The 17766-nt window shown below is 41.6% G+C and overlaps 1 pseudogene; it reads left to right on the forward strand.

The window, feature by feature from the left end:
• Positions 1–12872: 12872 nt before the first annotated feature.
• Positions 12873–14670, forward strand: LOC148054950 (uncharacterized; annotated as a pseudogene).
• Positions 14671–17766: the final 3096 nt, after the last annotated feature.

The following is a 17766-nucleotide window of genomic DNA, read 5'->3' on the forward strand; positions in this document are numbered from 1 at the left end:
TTAGAGAGCTGTCACATGTTCTTTTCCATGTTATGATCTGGGGGATACAGGAGGTGCATGTCTGAGAGCTTGTCCATTTTTCCATTTATAACTGCTAGTCTAATAAAACATATTATCTTTATAAAAAAGCTTCTCTTCTTTTTAGAAGAAGGAGCCAAGAGCAGTCTGTGCTTTGCATGAGAACAGATGTTAGCAAATAGTTAATCGAGGCTTTGAATATTATTGTGCATTTAAGAATAGTTATTGTATAGGATGATTTAGAAAAGATAAATTACATTAATTGTATAACTACAGGTGTTTTATATTAATCTAAGTCCATGCTACACTGCTTGTTTTGTCCCTGTATAGCCCTATCCCATGACTGGATTAATCACCAGCCGACTTAATCAGTAGATAAAGATAGATGTAGTAAGAAAAGATGAATAACTGAACAGCTGATTAAGACATTTTAACTGATGTAGACATTAGATGAGAATAAGGGTAAAAGGTAAGCATTCATAATATAAGTAAAGAGGTCAGATTCTTAGAATTTAAAGATGGTTTTAAATAGAGCATTATGAAACTAGACATAGAAGGGAAATAAATGACTTGTACTATCTTGCATCGGACCAGTGGTTGAAGTGGTCTACGTGGTCAATAAACAAGAACTGAAACGGAACGCAAAGAACCAGTTTACCGATGGGAAATCAAGAACTTTCTGCTGACCAGAAGAATGAAGAATTGCGAACACAGTGGAAACCTTAGGTGAACTTTAATTGTTATAGAAACATATATAAGGTGACAATTGTAACACTTAGTTGCCACTCACTGAGGTGATGGCCCAACTCTGAGTTGTTAATAAAGCAAACCTGGAGATACCCACTTTCTGGTGAAAATTCTTCAACACAGAAGCTTAGAGAACAAGAAGTTATAGGAAGTGATAAGATGGATGTTGGTGTGTTGGGGGGTGTGTGTGTTAGACAGAGAGGGCTGCTCTGTTTGGTAAATTAAACAAAGTGTTTTCCTCTGGACATTTTCAAAGGTGTTGATATCTTTAAAAAGGGGTCAGAGAAAGGGCCAAAAAATTACCAAGGATTAAGTGAGGTTTCATTACGAAGAATGTTTTAGAGAAGTTAAAAAAAGAACTGTCTGCTGAGACTTCCTAGGACTTGCCAAGTCATCACTTCATGTGGCAGAGAGATTCTTTATGACAAAGGAGCTGAGAAAACGCATTATAAACATGACTACCTAATATGATGTGAAAGTAAGAAAATCGGCCTCTGCAGGAAAACTTCACAGCACCTGAATAGCTGCTGGAGAATTTTGCAGGACAGAGAAGCACTGTGCTGACCCAGCATAGCCACCACAGACCAGCACTGAGTGACGAGGCGAGGGAAAAGTAACCTGCTCGTTCCATATTTAGACAACCAGTTGGTAGATATTTTCCAAATATCTGCGTACATCAGACACAGAGCAAGTGGGAATTGGGTCCAAATATACTTTGGAAAAAAGCAATAGTGTAGTGGTGGGAATTGCCTTGGTGAAACCCTGTTCTTTGCATCCTTATCTTTAGCCATGGAGTTGGCAAACAAGTAAAAGAAACATTCTTAATAAACATTTTTAAATGCATTATGTTCTCCACTGGAATATGATCCTTCAGGGTATGTCAGGAAGAGAACAAGGGGAGAAGTTGAAGTTGTATAGGACTAGTGATAGTCACTGCTGGGAGAGTCCCTGCTAGAACTGAGGCAATCTGGGTTAGGGAGTTATATGTACCTCCCCCTCCACACAGGTACCCACATCCCCACGTCCCACACACATGCTCGTTTCAACAAATTTGCTCTAGTTCATGAAAAACACATTAGCAAAAAAATTCTGGCCAGTTCTTGTCCACAAGACCTTTGGGAGTGAAATTCAGCACAGCATGGAAGACATTCATAAGTCCTCTGTGAAATGAAATCCCACTTCGGACCTCAGCGTACAGGTTAAGTACTCCCTACGTTTCTAGCATCATCCACACAGATAGTGTAAACTCAGAAAGAATACCCTGAATGTGCACACTATTTATATCTTTCCCAGAAAGAAATTAGCAGGCATAACAGCCTCCCCAAAGGTGGGATGTAAACATCATGGGAGATCTCAGCTGAAACAAAAAATGGAGTATCTGCCATCTCGTAACTGGAATTTAAATTTAATTAAGATGGAGAGGAAAAATACTCATCACCCTTTCAGTGAAATGCAGGAGCCCTTAGTGGAGTTATCTGAACATAGGAAAGCAGCCTTTCTAAAACTTTAGTTAAACAAGTCTCTGTGTAAAAAATGGTCTGTAGTCTTAATTCTCAAGTTTAGAGTTAGATGACAAAAAAATGTGTCTAACTGTTGCTCTGGGCTTCTTTTATGCTTCTGTCTCTTAGTACGAAGCGAGTGCGGAGTCCTGATCCGCGGTTTCATTGTCCCGCGAGGGAAACGGCCGGAGACGGACGAAGCGAAAGAAAAAGGTTGTAAGGATGTAAAACAGTAATTCTGTAACCCTCTAAGTGGTGAAGTGTGGACCGTGGAACTAACAGTTAAGATACTGCGGGAATACAGGAGAGAACTGGGACCAATAAAATGGGAGGGTCACAGCAAAGTAAAGAGATAGCAAAGAAATCTCCACTAGGTTGCATTTTATATCACTGGAAGGACATAGGGGGTCCTCCTGGAGGAAATGTGAATAAGAAAACTCTAATTAAGTATTGTAATCAGTGATGGCCATTGTATAAATTAGATGATGAAGAAAAGTGGCCTGTGAATGGGACTCTGAAGTATAATGCCTTGCTGCAACTCCTGTTATTTTTAAGGAGGGAGGGAAAATGGGACGAAGCTACGTATGCGGATATGTTTTTCACCCTCCGAAATCACCCTGAGTCCCAGAAAGACTGTGGTTTTAATTTTGCTCCCCAAGATCCCATGGTGTTGGCTTTGGAAAAGGAAAATCAGAAAGAGTTAGGGAAGTTGAAGCAGTGTTGTTCAGCATGTAGTATTGGACAGAGGTGTTTGAACGTGAAAGAGAGACCCAGAAAGGCGGAAGAAAAGTGCCTTTCCAGATGGATGATGTGGATAAGTGGAAGGATGCAGTTAAGAGGTATAGGGAGGACCCAAGTGGGATTGCGAAAAGGCTTGAGTGGATTACTAAGAATTTGGACCCGTATTGGAAAGATGTGGATCTTATGCTAGGTGCTATGACTGAAACTGAGAAGCAGCTTGTATTAAAGGCAGACCGAGCTCATTTAGAAACATAGATTGAGGGACGAGTGTTACAGGGCACGGCCGAAGATCCTGTGCCCTCCAGGGACCCGGGTTGGGACCGTAATGATCCAGCTCAGTACCGTTTGTTGCAACGATACCGAACCTGGATCAAATTGGGAATAGAACATGCGATCCCAAAGGCAGTTAACTGGTCTGCTCTGTATGCGATCAAGCAGGGGCAGACTGAAACGCCCACGGAGTTTTTAGATCGCTTACGGGCTGCTGTGAGAAGATTTACTACTATGGAACTGAAGTCAGAAGCTGCCACACAGCAGCTGGTGTCTCTGTTTCTGGGACAATCCACTAATGATACCAGAAAGAAACTTCAGAAACTTAGGGAACCAGATATAAGGAATTTAGAAAAGTTGCTGGAGGAAGCGTGGAGAGTATATCGAAATGGGGAGGGGGAAGACAGAAGGAAACTGGGAAAGGAGATAGTGGCTGCGTTAGCCACATTCTCTGTATTGAATCAAACCTTGTTACCTATAAGTAAACAAAATGTTAATGTTGTGGGAGCAACTGGGCAGGTTGAAAAAGCTTTTTTCTTGAAACCATTAAAATTTAGAATTGGGAAGAGTGTGGGGATTCACAAATTTCTCTACCTGCCTGAGGCTCCTAGACCATTACTGGGAAGGGACCTATTAGAACAACTAAATCCTGAAATAAAATTTAGAAATGGGGAAATTGAGTTTAAAATACCAGACAAAAATCACATTGGAATTTTAAGCTTGGTTCTTACTGAACCCCAAATTTAGAGAAGAAGAAATGATACAAGAAATAAAAGACCAGGTATACCCAGGAGCGTGGGCCTCAGAAATACCTGGAAAGGCTAAAAATGCTGAATTGGTTGTTGTTAAACTCAAAGAAGGGGCATGACCTGTTAAGGTAAAGCAATACCCCTTGAAATTGGAAGATAGGCGAGGGGTAAAAAGTATTATAGAAGAGTTTATAAAATTTGGACTATTAATTGAATGCTCTTCAGAATATAACACTCCCTTTTTGCCCGTCAAAAAGCCTGATGGCAAAACTTATCAATTGGTGCAAGATTTGCGGGTAATAAATAGTTGAAGATTTGTATCCGGTAGTGGCAAACCCATATACTCTGCTGACTGGTTTAAAGGAAACCTATGAATGGTTTACTGTGTTAGATTTAAAGGATGCATTCTTTTGCCTTACCTTGGCTCCAGAAAACTGCAATTTATTTGCCTTTGAATGGGAAAACCCTGATACAGGATGAAAAACCCAACTGACCTGGACAGTGTTACCCCAAGGATTTAAAAACAGCCCTACCATTTTTGGAAATCAATTAGCTAAGGAATTAGAGACCTGGGAGAGGCCCCCAGGAAACGGGATTCTTTTGCAATATGTGGATGATATCTTAATAGCCACAGAAAAGGATGAAGAGTGTAAGGAATGGACTGTGAGCTTGTTGAATTTTCTGGGATTAAGTGGTTATCGAGTCACATTACAGAAAGCCCAAATCTTGAAGAAGGAAGTAATATACCTGGGATTCGTGATTTCCAAGGGACAAAGACAGCTCGGGAATGACCGAAAGGAAGCTATCTGCAGAACTCCAGAACAGACCATGGTAAAAGAGCTTCGAACCTTTTGGGAAATGACAGGTTGGTGCCGATTATGGATCTATAATTATGGACTTTTGGTTAAACCTCTATGTGAACTGTTGAAAATAGCCAGGCACAATTAATATGGACTGATGAAGCTAAGAGGGCATTCAAGGAAGTGAAACTGAAGCTAATGAAGGCTCCAGCTTTGGGCCTACCAGATGTAAAGAAACCTTTCTGGCTGTTCTCGTATGAAAGGCAAGGAGTGGCTCTGGGAATTCTGGCCCAGAAGCTGGGTCCTTATAAACGAGCTGTAGCATACTTCTCTAAACAATTGGATGGAGTAAGCAAAAGATGGCCGGGATGCCTTCGGGCAGTGGCTGTCGTTGTTTTGATTATCCAAGAAGCTGGAAAATTTACTTTGGGACAAAAGATGATTGTGCACACTTCCCACACTGTAACCTCCGTTTTAGATGATATAGAAGTCATAAGCGATAAACAGGAAATGGAGACTGTCGTGCATGATTGTATAGAAACTATTGAAACTGTATATGCAAGCAGACCAGACCTGAAGGAGGAGCTGCTGGAGGAAGCCGACCGAACCTGGTACACTGATGGGAGCAGTTTCTTAAAGAATGGAGTTCGAATGGCAGGATATGCTGGAACCACCACAGACCACCTGGTGGAAGCAAAGTCACTCCCTAAGGGCACATCTGCACAATGAGCTGAAATAATTGCCCTAGTGAAAGCGCTGGAGCTGGCGGAAGGGCTGCGAGTAAATATTTGGACGGATTCAAAATATGCCTTTGGTGTAGTCCATGCCCATGGAGCAATTTGGAAGGAAAGAGGACTCTTAACTGCTCAAGGGAAAGGTATAAAACATGCTGATATAATTTTACGACTTTTAGATGCTGTACAACTTCCGTCAGCAGTGGCGATTATGCACTGCAAAGGGCATCAGAAAGGTAACACTGACAGGGAAGTGGGAAATAAATTGGCTGATTACGAGGCAAGACGAGCTGCGGAACAAGGTGAGGTATTAAGTATAATTCCTGAAAAATCTTTGCCACTACCTGAGACAAACATATGATTTAGGTCTTTGTGAAACCACCTCTGACAGTATCTTATGTGGACAACAGTCTCAATTATATGAACCATGCTTATTAGAACATTCTGTTAACAATTGCAAATGGATGATCCTGTCTCCTGATGTGTTTGAAATGTTTGTAGCAATTAATGCCAGACGTGTGTGTTTAGTGACTAATAACTCATCTGTAGTTGAAGAATATCACCTAATCACTCCCTTTATGTGTTCGCCTATACAGAAGAACAAGTGGCAATGTTTTGGCTTAAATATAAGTCATACAAACATATCTCTGGAAAAATTAAAGAATCTTGAACCAATAATAACTAAGGATAAACTTGTTGGACTGTCTAGTCAAATTAAAGATGATACCTCCCATCATTGGTGGGATATCTTTTGGGATACTCACCCTCTGCAGAGAAAACTTTGAATGTTCTAGTCCACCCACTCTTGATATTATTGGTGTTTGTTATTATACTAACAGTTGTCAATTGCCTTTTGTGGTATAAGCTGAAGAAATTGGCTATGAGAGTTTGGGCCTTGAAAACTTAAGACCTTTGTAAAGAAATTTACAAAGTTTAAAGAAAAGGGGGGAATGAAAGGGTTAAAGCCAAGATAGACAAAGCCACTGCATCAAAATGCCTCCTGAAAAGCCTAGGGGCAAGGAGTATATTTAAATATCTTAGTCACTTAACTAAACAAAAGAAAGGCCTTTGTGATTTAGGGAGTAGTTAGAATGGTTGTAAGATAAGGGGGCTCCGGGATAATCCCATCTCAGACAACTGGGCCTTGGGAGAACAAATGCATGGAAGATAGGAAGTCACAATAGGATGAGGACAGCCTTGAAGGACACAGTTTACGTGATGCTGGGACTGAGTTTGCGCAGAAGTAGAGGTCAATCAGCGAGCACAGTGAAGAAGACTAGGAGCCTTCATCTGAAGACCCCCAAAGACCACCTGAAGACCACCACGGGAGACAACTGCGCATGCGGATTGGACACTTGCATATGTTAATGAGTTCCAGGAAATCTCATGTTTATGTACATGAATTCTGGGAAATCCTGTGAATATGTAGGATTTTATAGTATATAATCTCTGAAAGTCCACCAAATCGGTGGAGCACTTATGGTGGAGAATCCCCAGTGCTGCCCAGCGCTGCAATAAAGAATACCTGCTTAATAGTAACTTCGTTGCTATTGAGTTTCATTTCAGGGACTCTCTGAATACTCCGTTTCTCCCTTGGGGAGATTCGGACTGTGAGGAGAAGCATCCGTGAATTTTTGTATCAGTTATCAATAAACATATTGCTCTTACAAGTGCACTCTCACTCCATCCGTGACAAATTGGTGTAGTTGGCAGGATGGCAAGTAGTATCACTGATTATTTACAGAGGCATTGATACGAAGATCGGTGTTCTTCAAACCCCCTTGCTTTCTAACTTTCCTCACCGAGGTGGGAAGCTAGGTGGGGCTGGGTAAGGAAACCGATGTAATGAAACTCAGTAACAACAGAGTGGTATTAGACAGGCATTTTATTGCAGCGCTGGGCAGCACTGGGGATTCTCCACCATAAGTGCTCCACCGATTTGTAGTCTTTCCGAGATTATATACTATAAAGTCCTACATATTCACAGGATTTCCCAGAATTCATGTACATAAACATGAGGTCTCCTGCAATTTATTAATATATGCAAATGTCAGATCCACATGCGCAGTCGTCTTCCTTGGTGGTCTTTGGGTGGTCGTCCGGGTCTTCAGATGAAGGCTTGTAGTCTTCTTCACTGTGTTCGCTGACTGACCTTTGCTTCAGTTCTGGGACCATGTCCTTAACGGCTGTTGTTGTCATCCCCTTGCAACTTTCTTATCTTCCGTGCATTTGTTCTCCCAAGGCCGAGTTGTCTGAGATGGGATTATCCCAGAGCCCCCTTATCTTACAACCATTCTAACTACTCTCTAAATCACAAAGGTCTTTCTTTTGTTTAGTTAAGTGACTAAGATATTTACAATATCCTCCTTGCCCCTAGGCTTTAATTCTTTCAGGAGGCATTTTGATGCAGTGGCTTTGTCTATCTTGGCTTTAACCCTTTCAGCATGGAGTGAATCCGAGTCCCAAATTCTCAGAAGAATGGGCTCGTGACAATTGGCATAATTGGGAAGCCGCTGAAGAGCACCTAAAAGTAACTAGGGGCCACGCAAAGGATGGGAAAAAGAAAGGAGTTATCTGCAAAATGCTAGGTACCTGTTTAGAAGCTGCATATTAAGAAAGAACGGAGAGAGAAAGGTGCAGGACCTAGAGAAAGAAATAAAAGGTAAAAAGGCAACTGAGCTGTTACTGTCCTTAAAAATTGAACAACTGCAGAAACAATTGCAGGAGGAAAAGGAGAAAAGACAAAAGTTGGAAGAAAAAGTCGAAATGATGCTTATACAGTCTCCCTGCCCCCCGACATCGTACAGATCTGGAAACTAATAGTATCTCCTGAAGATTGGGACGGAGATATCTGGGGCAATCCCACTGACAGCAAAACAGAAGACTCTTTGTTCCCCACAGATCCTCCTGAATATGAAGCCAGGTCCATTGTTAAAACAGAAACAACTGTGGGACCTCGGGGTGGTCGTCCGCAACATACTACACGAACCATCCCCTGGGATCCGTTGCAATTGACAAATTTGCAAGAGAGATATAGCAGAAAACCAGGTGAAACAGAGACTGAATACTTGTGGCGAGTATGCTTAAGTGGCGGCGACCGAATAATGTTGAGCGAGGATGAAGCAAACGGCTATTGGGGTCCGGGAGTTTTCTTAAATTTAGGACCCGACCCGAAAAATACATCCCATTCTATCACCTTCCGAGTAGCTTATTGGGCTGGAGGAATAGATACTATGGAGCAAGGTGAACCCTCCATAATCCCAATTAAATCTCTAAGTGAGCTTTCTACAGCCGTCACAAAAGCCACTTGCATACAAGCCATGCAGGAAGGAGGACTCCATCGTGTCCCACTATCTGCTACAGTAGATTTCACAATGTTAAAACCACTGATTAGAGGAGCCCCTGCAATTCTTAAACCCTATCTAGATGCAAAACGGGATGAGATTAAAAGAGATACTGAACATAATAGACAGGGCAACAATGCTCCTAAGCAGCTCCCTACATGGGTGTAATTAATGCACGGCATTGTTAACTACAGCCGTGAAATGGGCTGGGACGATACACCAGCTGAAAAACAAAACCTGAAGCCCCGGGGAGGAGATCACAAAGTAAGACCCGTTAAACAGGGAACAGAAACCAGATTTAAGGGAAACAAATTTAACAGCTCACAAACAGAATCTCGAGAATGAAGGAATGAATTATGGAGGAATGCATTAGCCTTAGGCATTCCCAGAGCCGCGATTCAAGGTCAGCCTACTGGCATTATCTTGAGTCTGATTGAAGCATTCCAGAGATGAGATAACGATGAAAGAAAGGAGTGTATTTCACTCCCCGGGAAGGGAGACAACCCCTTCCTCTCCCTTAGGGAGGAATTGCAGGACATGAAGTCAAAAAACGAGTAGTGTCCGGAAGGCAATTGGGCCTGCCTGTCCGGAAAGTGGTGGTTTATCAGTGGATAAGTGATGATGGCCCATACATTTTAATTCCAGTTGGTCCTCGACGACAATTGGTGATGTTTTTAATAGATACGGGAGCACAAATTTCAATACTAACACAAGAAGTTGCCGAGAAGCTGGGCGTAAGACCCGGATGGCAAAGAGTTAAGATTACCGGTGTGAACGGAGGGAGTGTTGAGTGTCAAACTGCCAAGGTCAATTTATGGCTCCCGGGAGAAAAACGCATGGCAACTACTCGCTTTGCAGTTAAAGATCATTATGAAAATATTTTAGGTTTCGATGTTTTAAACGGACGAACCTGGCGTGTGCCGAATGGCAGCGTGTGGTCTTTCGGCTCAAATATTAATCCCAACCCCGGCAGAATTCGGGAGGCTCCAGTGCGGGCACTTCGCGCAGCCCCTGCACTCCCTGAATCAAAAATCCCGAACGTGCCCCAATATCCGATTTCTGCTGCAGCACGAAATGGAATTTCTGAAGTCATAGCCGATTTGGAGAAACGACAGATTATCTCCAGAACCCACTCCCCATATAACTCACCTGTCTGGCCCGTTCGGAAACCTGACGGGAGGTGGCGTTTAACAGTCGATTATCGGCGCCTGAATGCCAATACAGCCCCACTAACAGCTGCTGTACCAAACATTGCAAACTTAACAGCTACTTTGCAAGCAGCTGCACACCCATGGATGGCGGCACTAGATGTAAAAGATATGTTCTTTATGGTTCCCTTGAAGGAGGAGGATAAAGAGAAGTTTGCTTTCACTTGGGAGGGAATACAATACACCTTTAACAGGCTCCCACAGGGGTATAAACATTCACCCACAATTGCTCATGCCGCACTTGCTGAACTTTTACAGAGGGTCTTACTCCCCCAAGAAGTGAAACTGTACCAATACATAGATGATATCCTGATTGGAGGAACTTCCCCTGAGAAGGTGGGGGAAGCGGCAGCAGCAGTATGGCAAGCACTAAATAAAGCAGAAATTGAGATTCCACCCAGAAAATGTCAGAGACCAAGTAAAGAAGTAAAATTTTTAGGTACTTGGTGGATAGCAGGCAGTGCAGTGATTCCTCCAGATACCTTAAGAAAAATCGAAGAGCTGCAAATGCCCCAATCAAGGAAGGAGTTACAACAACTACTGGGAACTTTAGGATATTGGAGGAAGCATGTACCTGGATTTTCTATCATTTCCCGTCCATTATACTCACTCTTACGGAAAGGCAAACCCTGGGAGTGGAAGTTAGAACATAAAGAGGCGGTCAAAACTCTAAATGAAGAATTAAAAACATATCAGTCACTGGGACCAGTACTCCCCCGCGACCCTATTATAGCCGAATGGGGTTTTGCTGAACATGCTACTTACTGGCTCTGATGGGCCAGTAAGACCTCTATTGTTTAGCTCAACCGCATTTAAAGAAACAGAACAACGACACTCTGAATGGGAAAAGGGACTGTTATCTTTAGTCCGAGCAATTAAACAAGTTGAGAAAATACATCAGGGACAACCTGTGCAAACTAGAGGACCATTTAATTTACTGGAAGCAATCCTAAAGGGGACTGCTTCCCCAGAAGGAGTTGCACAAAATCCCACTATCAGAAAATGCTTACCTAACAGGAGTTGCAGAAAATATGCAATTAACTGAGGGACACACTAAGGTTTCCAAATTGCAGCTGCCCATAAACACAGACCCTTTAGCGTTACAACAACCTTTTAAACCTTAACCCATTTTGGATGCACCGCCCCTCACTGAGGGTACACCAACAGAAAATATTTGGTTTACAGATGCTTCAGCAAAAAGGGTAAATGGTAAATGGCAATATAAGGCCGTTGCATTAGATATTGCCACTGGCAAACAAGTAATAGAGGAAGGTGAAGGCAGTGCACAAGTAGGAGAAATAAGAGCAGTTGTTTTGGCAGCACAGAATGGAGCAAAAATCATATATGTAGATTCTTATGCTCAGTGGCTCTGTCAATGGAAAACCTTGAACTGGGAAGTAAATAGATCCCCAGTTTGGAGAAACAAAGATTGGCAATTATTGTTATCTATAGCCAGGAAAACACCCTTCAAAATGGGATGGGCAAAAGCTCATGCTAAGGATAATCAACCAGCCACAAAGTGGAATCAAAACGTAGATGAGCTAACTAAAATTAGGAAAATCACCTTAAATCCTGAGTGGTATCGATTGGGAGAATGGTTACATCAAAACCTAGGCCACACAGGCAAAGCAGCACTTTATTTTGCTGCACAGAGTAAAGGCTGGCCTATGAACGGAAAAACTTGTGAAACTATTCTAACAGAATGCTCCCAGTGTAGGTTGAAATTACAAGCAGATCATCCTGCTAAAGCACCACCTTTACATATCAATGGAGGGAAAACTTTGTGGTCTACATGGCAAATTGATTATATTGGACCATTCAAATCCTCTGTGGGATATCGATACATCCTCACAGGACTGGAAGTAGTCTCTGGCTTGCTGGCAACTAAATGTCATAAAGCCAATGGGCGAAATACTGTGTGAGTGCTATCATTTTGGTTCACAAATCTACCTACTCCTGATGTTATCCAAAGTGATAATGGCTCACACTTTTCGTGTAAGGAAGTGCAGGACTGGGCAAAACAAGAGGGAATTAAATGGGTATTCCATAACCCATATTGCCCTCAATCAAATGGGATGGTAGAAAGAGCTAATGGCTTATTGAAAAGGAATCTCAAACCACAGGAGGCTCAATGGGATACGAGACTTTCCAAAGTACTCCATCAATTAAATAATTGATATGGGCCTACTGGAAGCCCTGTAAGCCTAGCATTCTTTGTAAAAACTGAGCTTAGCGCTCTGCCTTCTGGGAAAGGAGAATATCCTACAACATTACAGCCAGGACAGCCTGTGATGGTCAATCTACCATCCATCGGTATTGTGCCGATGACTTTAACTAAGCCTCGTGGCCCACTTGCCTGGGATACTATCAATAGCAGTGGTGCAAAACATAGAATTAGTGCATGATGGATTTTTCCTTCTTTTTAATGGGGTAACCTGTTCAGACTCTCCCCACCGAAACAAATCTGTATTTTTCTCTTACAGCACCCATCAGGATGGCAAACAAAAACACTGTGTTCGTGTTACTATTCCAAACCCTAACAATGCTGCTCCTGCTTGCCTGTGGTCAAGGAACACTAGAGTGGCCATGGTGTCAAGCTCATGTTAAGTATACTGGGAGTATGGGAATACACTCTAGTAAGGGAAATTTACATCTTTCCACCGTGGTCATGCATGGAATTGAATACTTGGAAAACAAATGGAGCCAGGATGAAGTTGATAAAGTTCCCCAACTTAGGGGAATGGCAGGAAAAAAAAATTAAAATGGGGTGCCGGGTGACCAATGGGTCTACACATGAGAAGGCATCTAAGATTTCTGTGTACAATATTACATCGCACCCAATAGTAAAAGATATGAAACTTTGTGCCTCTGAAAAATTGGACTGTTGGTACAATTTTACCTTAGTACAACCTGTTTTTGTAGTCTGCCTCTGGGCTCACCGTAGCGTGGGACTATCCTTTAAATTTAAAATAGACATTATTGAGCCTAGTACAACAACATCTGCCCCGATTACAAAGAATAAGAAAACCCTATCCCCACAAATTTCTGAAATTGGACCATATGTGATCAAAAATACAGGCCAACAATGAGTGTTATTTAATCCATCATGGTCTCTTAAACGAGTAGAACTATTGATGCAAATTAATATCTCTACAATCAAACCGGCCTGTTCACCATTCCTAGGTACGTCCTATGTAGGATGGTTAGCATGGTTACATGGGCGAACCCTCACCTCTCCAAGACGAACAAGGAGACATGTGACCGGTGTCACAGGGACAGGATTGGGAGTCTTAAATAGTATAGATGCTGAAGTACTTGTAAATCAACTGAGCACCACAACAAGTGATTTAAACAAATTAGAACACCCCTTGCGGTCTTCTCTGTTAGCACTGGGAACTAACCAATGGCTCTTATCTGATATATTACCTCAGTGGGAAAAAAGTTAATTAAAGGGACCACCAATTGATTGTGGATGCACTTGGTGTAGCCCAAAATAGTGTTTCGCTAGCTCTTAGTTGTATCCAAGCTCAACTGTGGATGCAATCTATGGTAGCAGCAATTATAAGAGAAGGTGAAGAGGGCACCTTGCCCACTGAAATTTGAAAGGTAATTTGGGATAACGCAACTAAATTTGAGAAAGAATTCCAATCCTGGTGGTATTTAGTCAATTTCACTTATGACCCCATCAACAACAAGGCCACAACCTTTGTCTTAACAATACACAATGCTTCGGTATATACCATATACCCAATCATTGCGTTAGGATTAAATCACAATGGAACCATACTCTATCCATTAGAACATAGAGTGTGGGCCCAACAAAATGGAAACAAATGGCAAACTGTTGATGTTAATGCATACGTTGTATGGGAACAACAAGGATTTATTTGTGAGAGTAACACCATCAAAGCCCAAGACATTTGTCTTGACACTGAACAAGATGTTTGTCATTTTGAAATACATCCTGATGAATCCCCTGAAACTGTACTTGTATATATTGGAAAAGGATGTGTTTGTATGAGAACCCTGTGTGATTTTATATTCATAGATACCATTACTGTAGATACAAGTAATCACTCAAATATTTGTGTTTGTAACTTTACTAAAATTATGGGATGTGACTTTAATTATTCAGCTCCTGTTACGTCTTATCAATTTTTACAATCTAATTATACAGTGATTCAAGATTTATTGCCTACTCCCATCGGAATGAATCTTACGTTGGTGAAGAAACTACTACAACATGATGACCTGAGTCAACTGCTAGAACGCATCCGAAACAATGGACACAAAACTCTGATCACTGTTCATCACGATACAGAAGAGATACACCATGTCTTGGAAAGAGTGAAGAAGGATGGAGAACACCATTGGTGGGAAACTCCTCTTGGATGGTCACCGACAGCAACGGGGAGTGTTTAATCTTATGCTTCACCCAGTTGTGATTTTACTAACTCTAATATGCCTATTGCTTATAATTATGTTGTATATAAAGGTTTGGTACATGATAAAACAAATAACCCAACTTCAACCACCCAAAATATACAAATTAACGTGTAACAAATAGCAGTGCTTCACTGCCTACTCACCATGGATCTACCAGCGCACAAACTATCAATATACTATTTATGGCACAGAGGCAAGAGGTGACCGTACCATCACTCTGTGAAGGTAAGACGAATTGACTATAGTCACGGGGTGGAGTGTGGCGGTGTACTCCCCCTGTACCCTCCTGCCCCCCCCCCCCCCCGACCTTTTCCCATGGCCCTGCTCAAGTGATAATCACCAGTGGCAGTTGTGATGGATGCATTCAGCTCAAAGTGGATTCGGGGGAGACAGATAACAACACAACAGCCAAGGGCAATGTGTCTACCTAACCACAGTGCTGGTCAGTGTCCAGCTCAAGCTAGATTTGGAAGAAACTAACATACGGAGTTGGTATGTAAATATGACTATGAGTTAATCATCTTACCCCCATAAATAGTGAACAGCTCAAGAGCCTTTTGAGCTCTCCTGCACAGCAGCGGGCTGCACGCCGGGATCTCCCCTTGAGTAGGGATGCCTCTCAAGGTTACTCCTCGAGGTTGAGAGATTCCCTGCCGCAACAGCTCCTCGGTAAGTGACTAATAGCATGCTAAACTTTGAAATCTCAACTAAGTGATATAAAGGATTGATTGCACATATATAATCCTTTAGACTTAAACCATTGACCAAGTCTGGGACTAGGATTGGATCCAGCCGCACCTAGACTCCTCTTTGAGAAGGAGTTTAGAAAGCAAGGGGGTCCTCTCTGAACCTCATGACTCAACGGGAGGGTCTCCCTGACAGTCTTGTCTGACCCTGTCCTCTATGCAGTAAATAATCAAGTGTATCTTGCCATCGAATCTTGTTAAACCACTGTCGCATTTATTATCAAACTTTGTTATCAATAAACATATTGCTCTTACAAGTGCACTCTCACTCCATCCGTGACAGTATGCAACTTCCCACATTGCACACACAAAGCAATTTAACCTAGTTATTACTTTGTGAAGTATATAACATCTGGTTAAGCTGCTAGATATCTATTTATAAAAGCATTGTCTTGATTTAAGACTTCAAGCAAAAGTGAATCCATCATGCTCTAAGATTAAATGTCCCAGTGGTTTATAACTTTCAGTATTAAAAAAGGGAAGCAATTTGTAGTTTGAATTTATCTTCTACTGTGAACCTTTGAAACTCATTATGTTTTCCCTTTCCTAGATTAAAGACCTGACTGTCAATTATCTTCTCTTTTGTAGATTCTTTCAGATTGATCAAATCAGACCTTAACCTTTTCTTGGGTAAGACTGAGAAGGGGAATTTCCTTGGTCTCACCAAAAAGCATTTTTTTTCCCCAACTTCAGGCCAAGCTTGCAGTTCTTTCTGGATTTCCCCCCCTTTGTTAACATGTTTTGTACATGTTACGTAGAGAGCTGGAGACAGTATCTCAGTTATGGCACTAGTGATGTTCGGAAGGGTTACATGGGATGGCATTGCCTCTGTGTCCTAATTTTAATGAGACCATTAGTTCCCTTGATTTACACCCCAGGATGACCTGTAGTCTCTCAGCTACAGAGTCATTCTTGGAGCTGATGTTCCAGAGTTTTATATGTCCTCAAAGTCATTGAAGAGTTACTGTTTTCTGAGACACCATCCTTAGGCCTGTAAGTGTGACCTAAATGCTTTGCTTCTGCATGCTTGGCTGGAATTTAACTGTAATATTTGTTCATTTTAATACAACAGCTCATTAAAGATGAATAAAAATCATTATTTGGATGCAAACATTGTGGTTAAAGAACTGAATCTGGCTTCAGGAAATCTGGGTTCTCTTTTAGGTTTTTACTGTAAACTGCCTATGTAAATCTTAACAATCAGGGGGACTTAATTTTCTCCTGCTCTAGCTCCACTACATAAAATGGAGTAAGCTAAAAAAAATTGCAAGCCTGAATAACAGGAACAAAATAAAAGACTAGAGAGGAAGCATGGAAGAAGAAAGCACACAAACAGAGCAAGAAGCTTATTAGGAGCATAGACTTGGAAGAAGAGCCTCCTGGGCCAGATTCTTCTATTACATGTATTATGATCTAAATTTTCAGTTATCAAACTCCATTTTACAATTCGTTAGGCTTCCCTACATTTAAAATCCCTCTTCTGACAATGTCAAATCCCTGACCTAAGTGTCTTGTTTGCCCTTTTGCAATCAATGCCTTTTAGCCTGAAATACTCTTTAGTATCCATGGTGCTTACAGCATCTGTTTGCAAATACGAAGAGATAACGCGTTATATTGCCAGTTCTCTGTGCTTGAAACACAATCCTTCAAAGAGAATCATATGTATATCTTATATGTATATATCATGTCACTGTATCTGCCATGTCCAGTGAGTGCTTGGGTGCATCTTCAGATTGGAAAGCAATATAGCAATGGTTAGCCTTGTCAGGTCTGTGTTTTCACACACTTATACTGATCCAAACTCAAATCGCTGTCTGACAGAGCCCAGCACTGTCGAGGTGGACCATGTGGTCAGGGCTGTCCTGTGGTTGTAGGGCCATGGAGATGGGCTGAGTGCTGGTGTGGCAAACACTGTACATTTCAGTCACACAGCAAAAGCTGACATCTCTATTTTTTAAATATTTATCCCAGCCAGATACAGTGCATAGTGATTGGGATACAAATGAGATCAATTCCTCCTCTCTGGAGATAAATTCAGATCAATTTGCTCTCCCTCTTATTATTTTCCTTCCTGTTCTCTTCTAGACATCCAACAAAACAATTAAATTGTATTCATGCATTATTGTAAACCCAGTGCCAGGGCACTGAATTGTCTCAGGGGTAGTACTGAGGTGCGGTGAGTATTAAATTTAAAGAAAGTACAAATGGTTTAAAAAACTGCCCTGAGTGTGTGTGTATGTTTGTGTTTGTGATATGTAACATTTACAAAGAAAAAAAATAGCTCTTTCAGGCTTTTCTTTGGAGGATTTTGGAGTCCAAACAAGATTTACTACTTAGCTTTATTTTCCACTCTGAATAAATGTTATCAGTTGATTTATGCTCCTTTTAAAATAAATTATGAGAGGGAGCAAGACAACATACTGCAAAAGTAAGAGGGCGCTCAGTTCTGCTTCCCCCAATACCA

This window comes from Nipponia nippon, unplaced genomic scaffold (assembly GCF_047370975.1).
Source record: "Nipponia nippon isolate SJK-2023a ecotype South Korea unplaced genomic scaffold, ASM4737097v1 scaffold_29, whole genome shotgun sequence".
NCBI classification, from domain to species: domain Eukaryota; kingdom Metazoa; phylum Chordata; class Aves; order Pelecaniformes; family Threskiornithidae; genus Nipponia; species Nipponia nippon.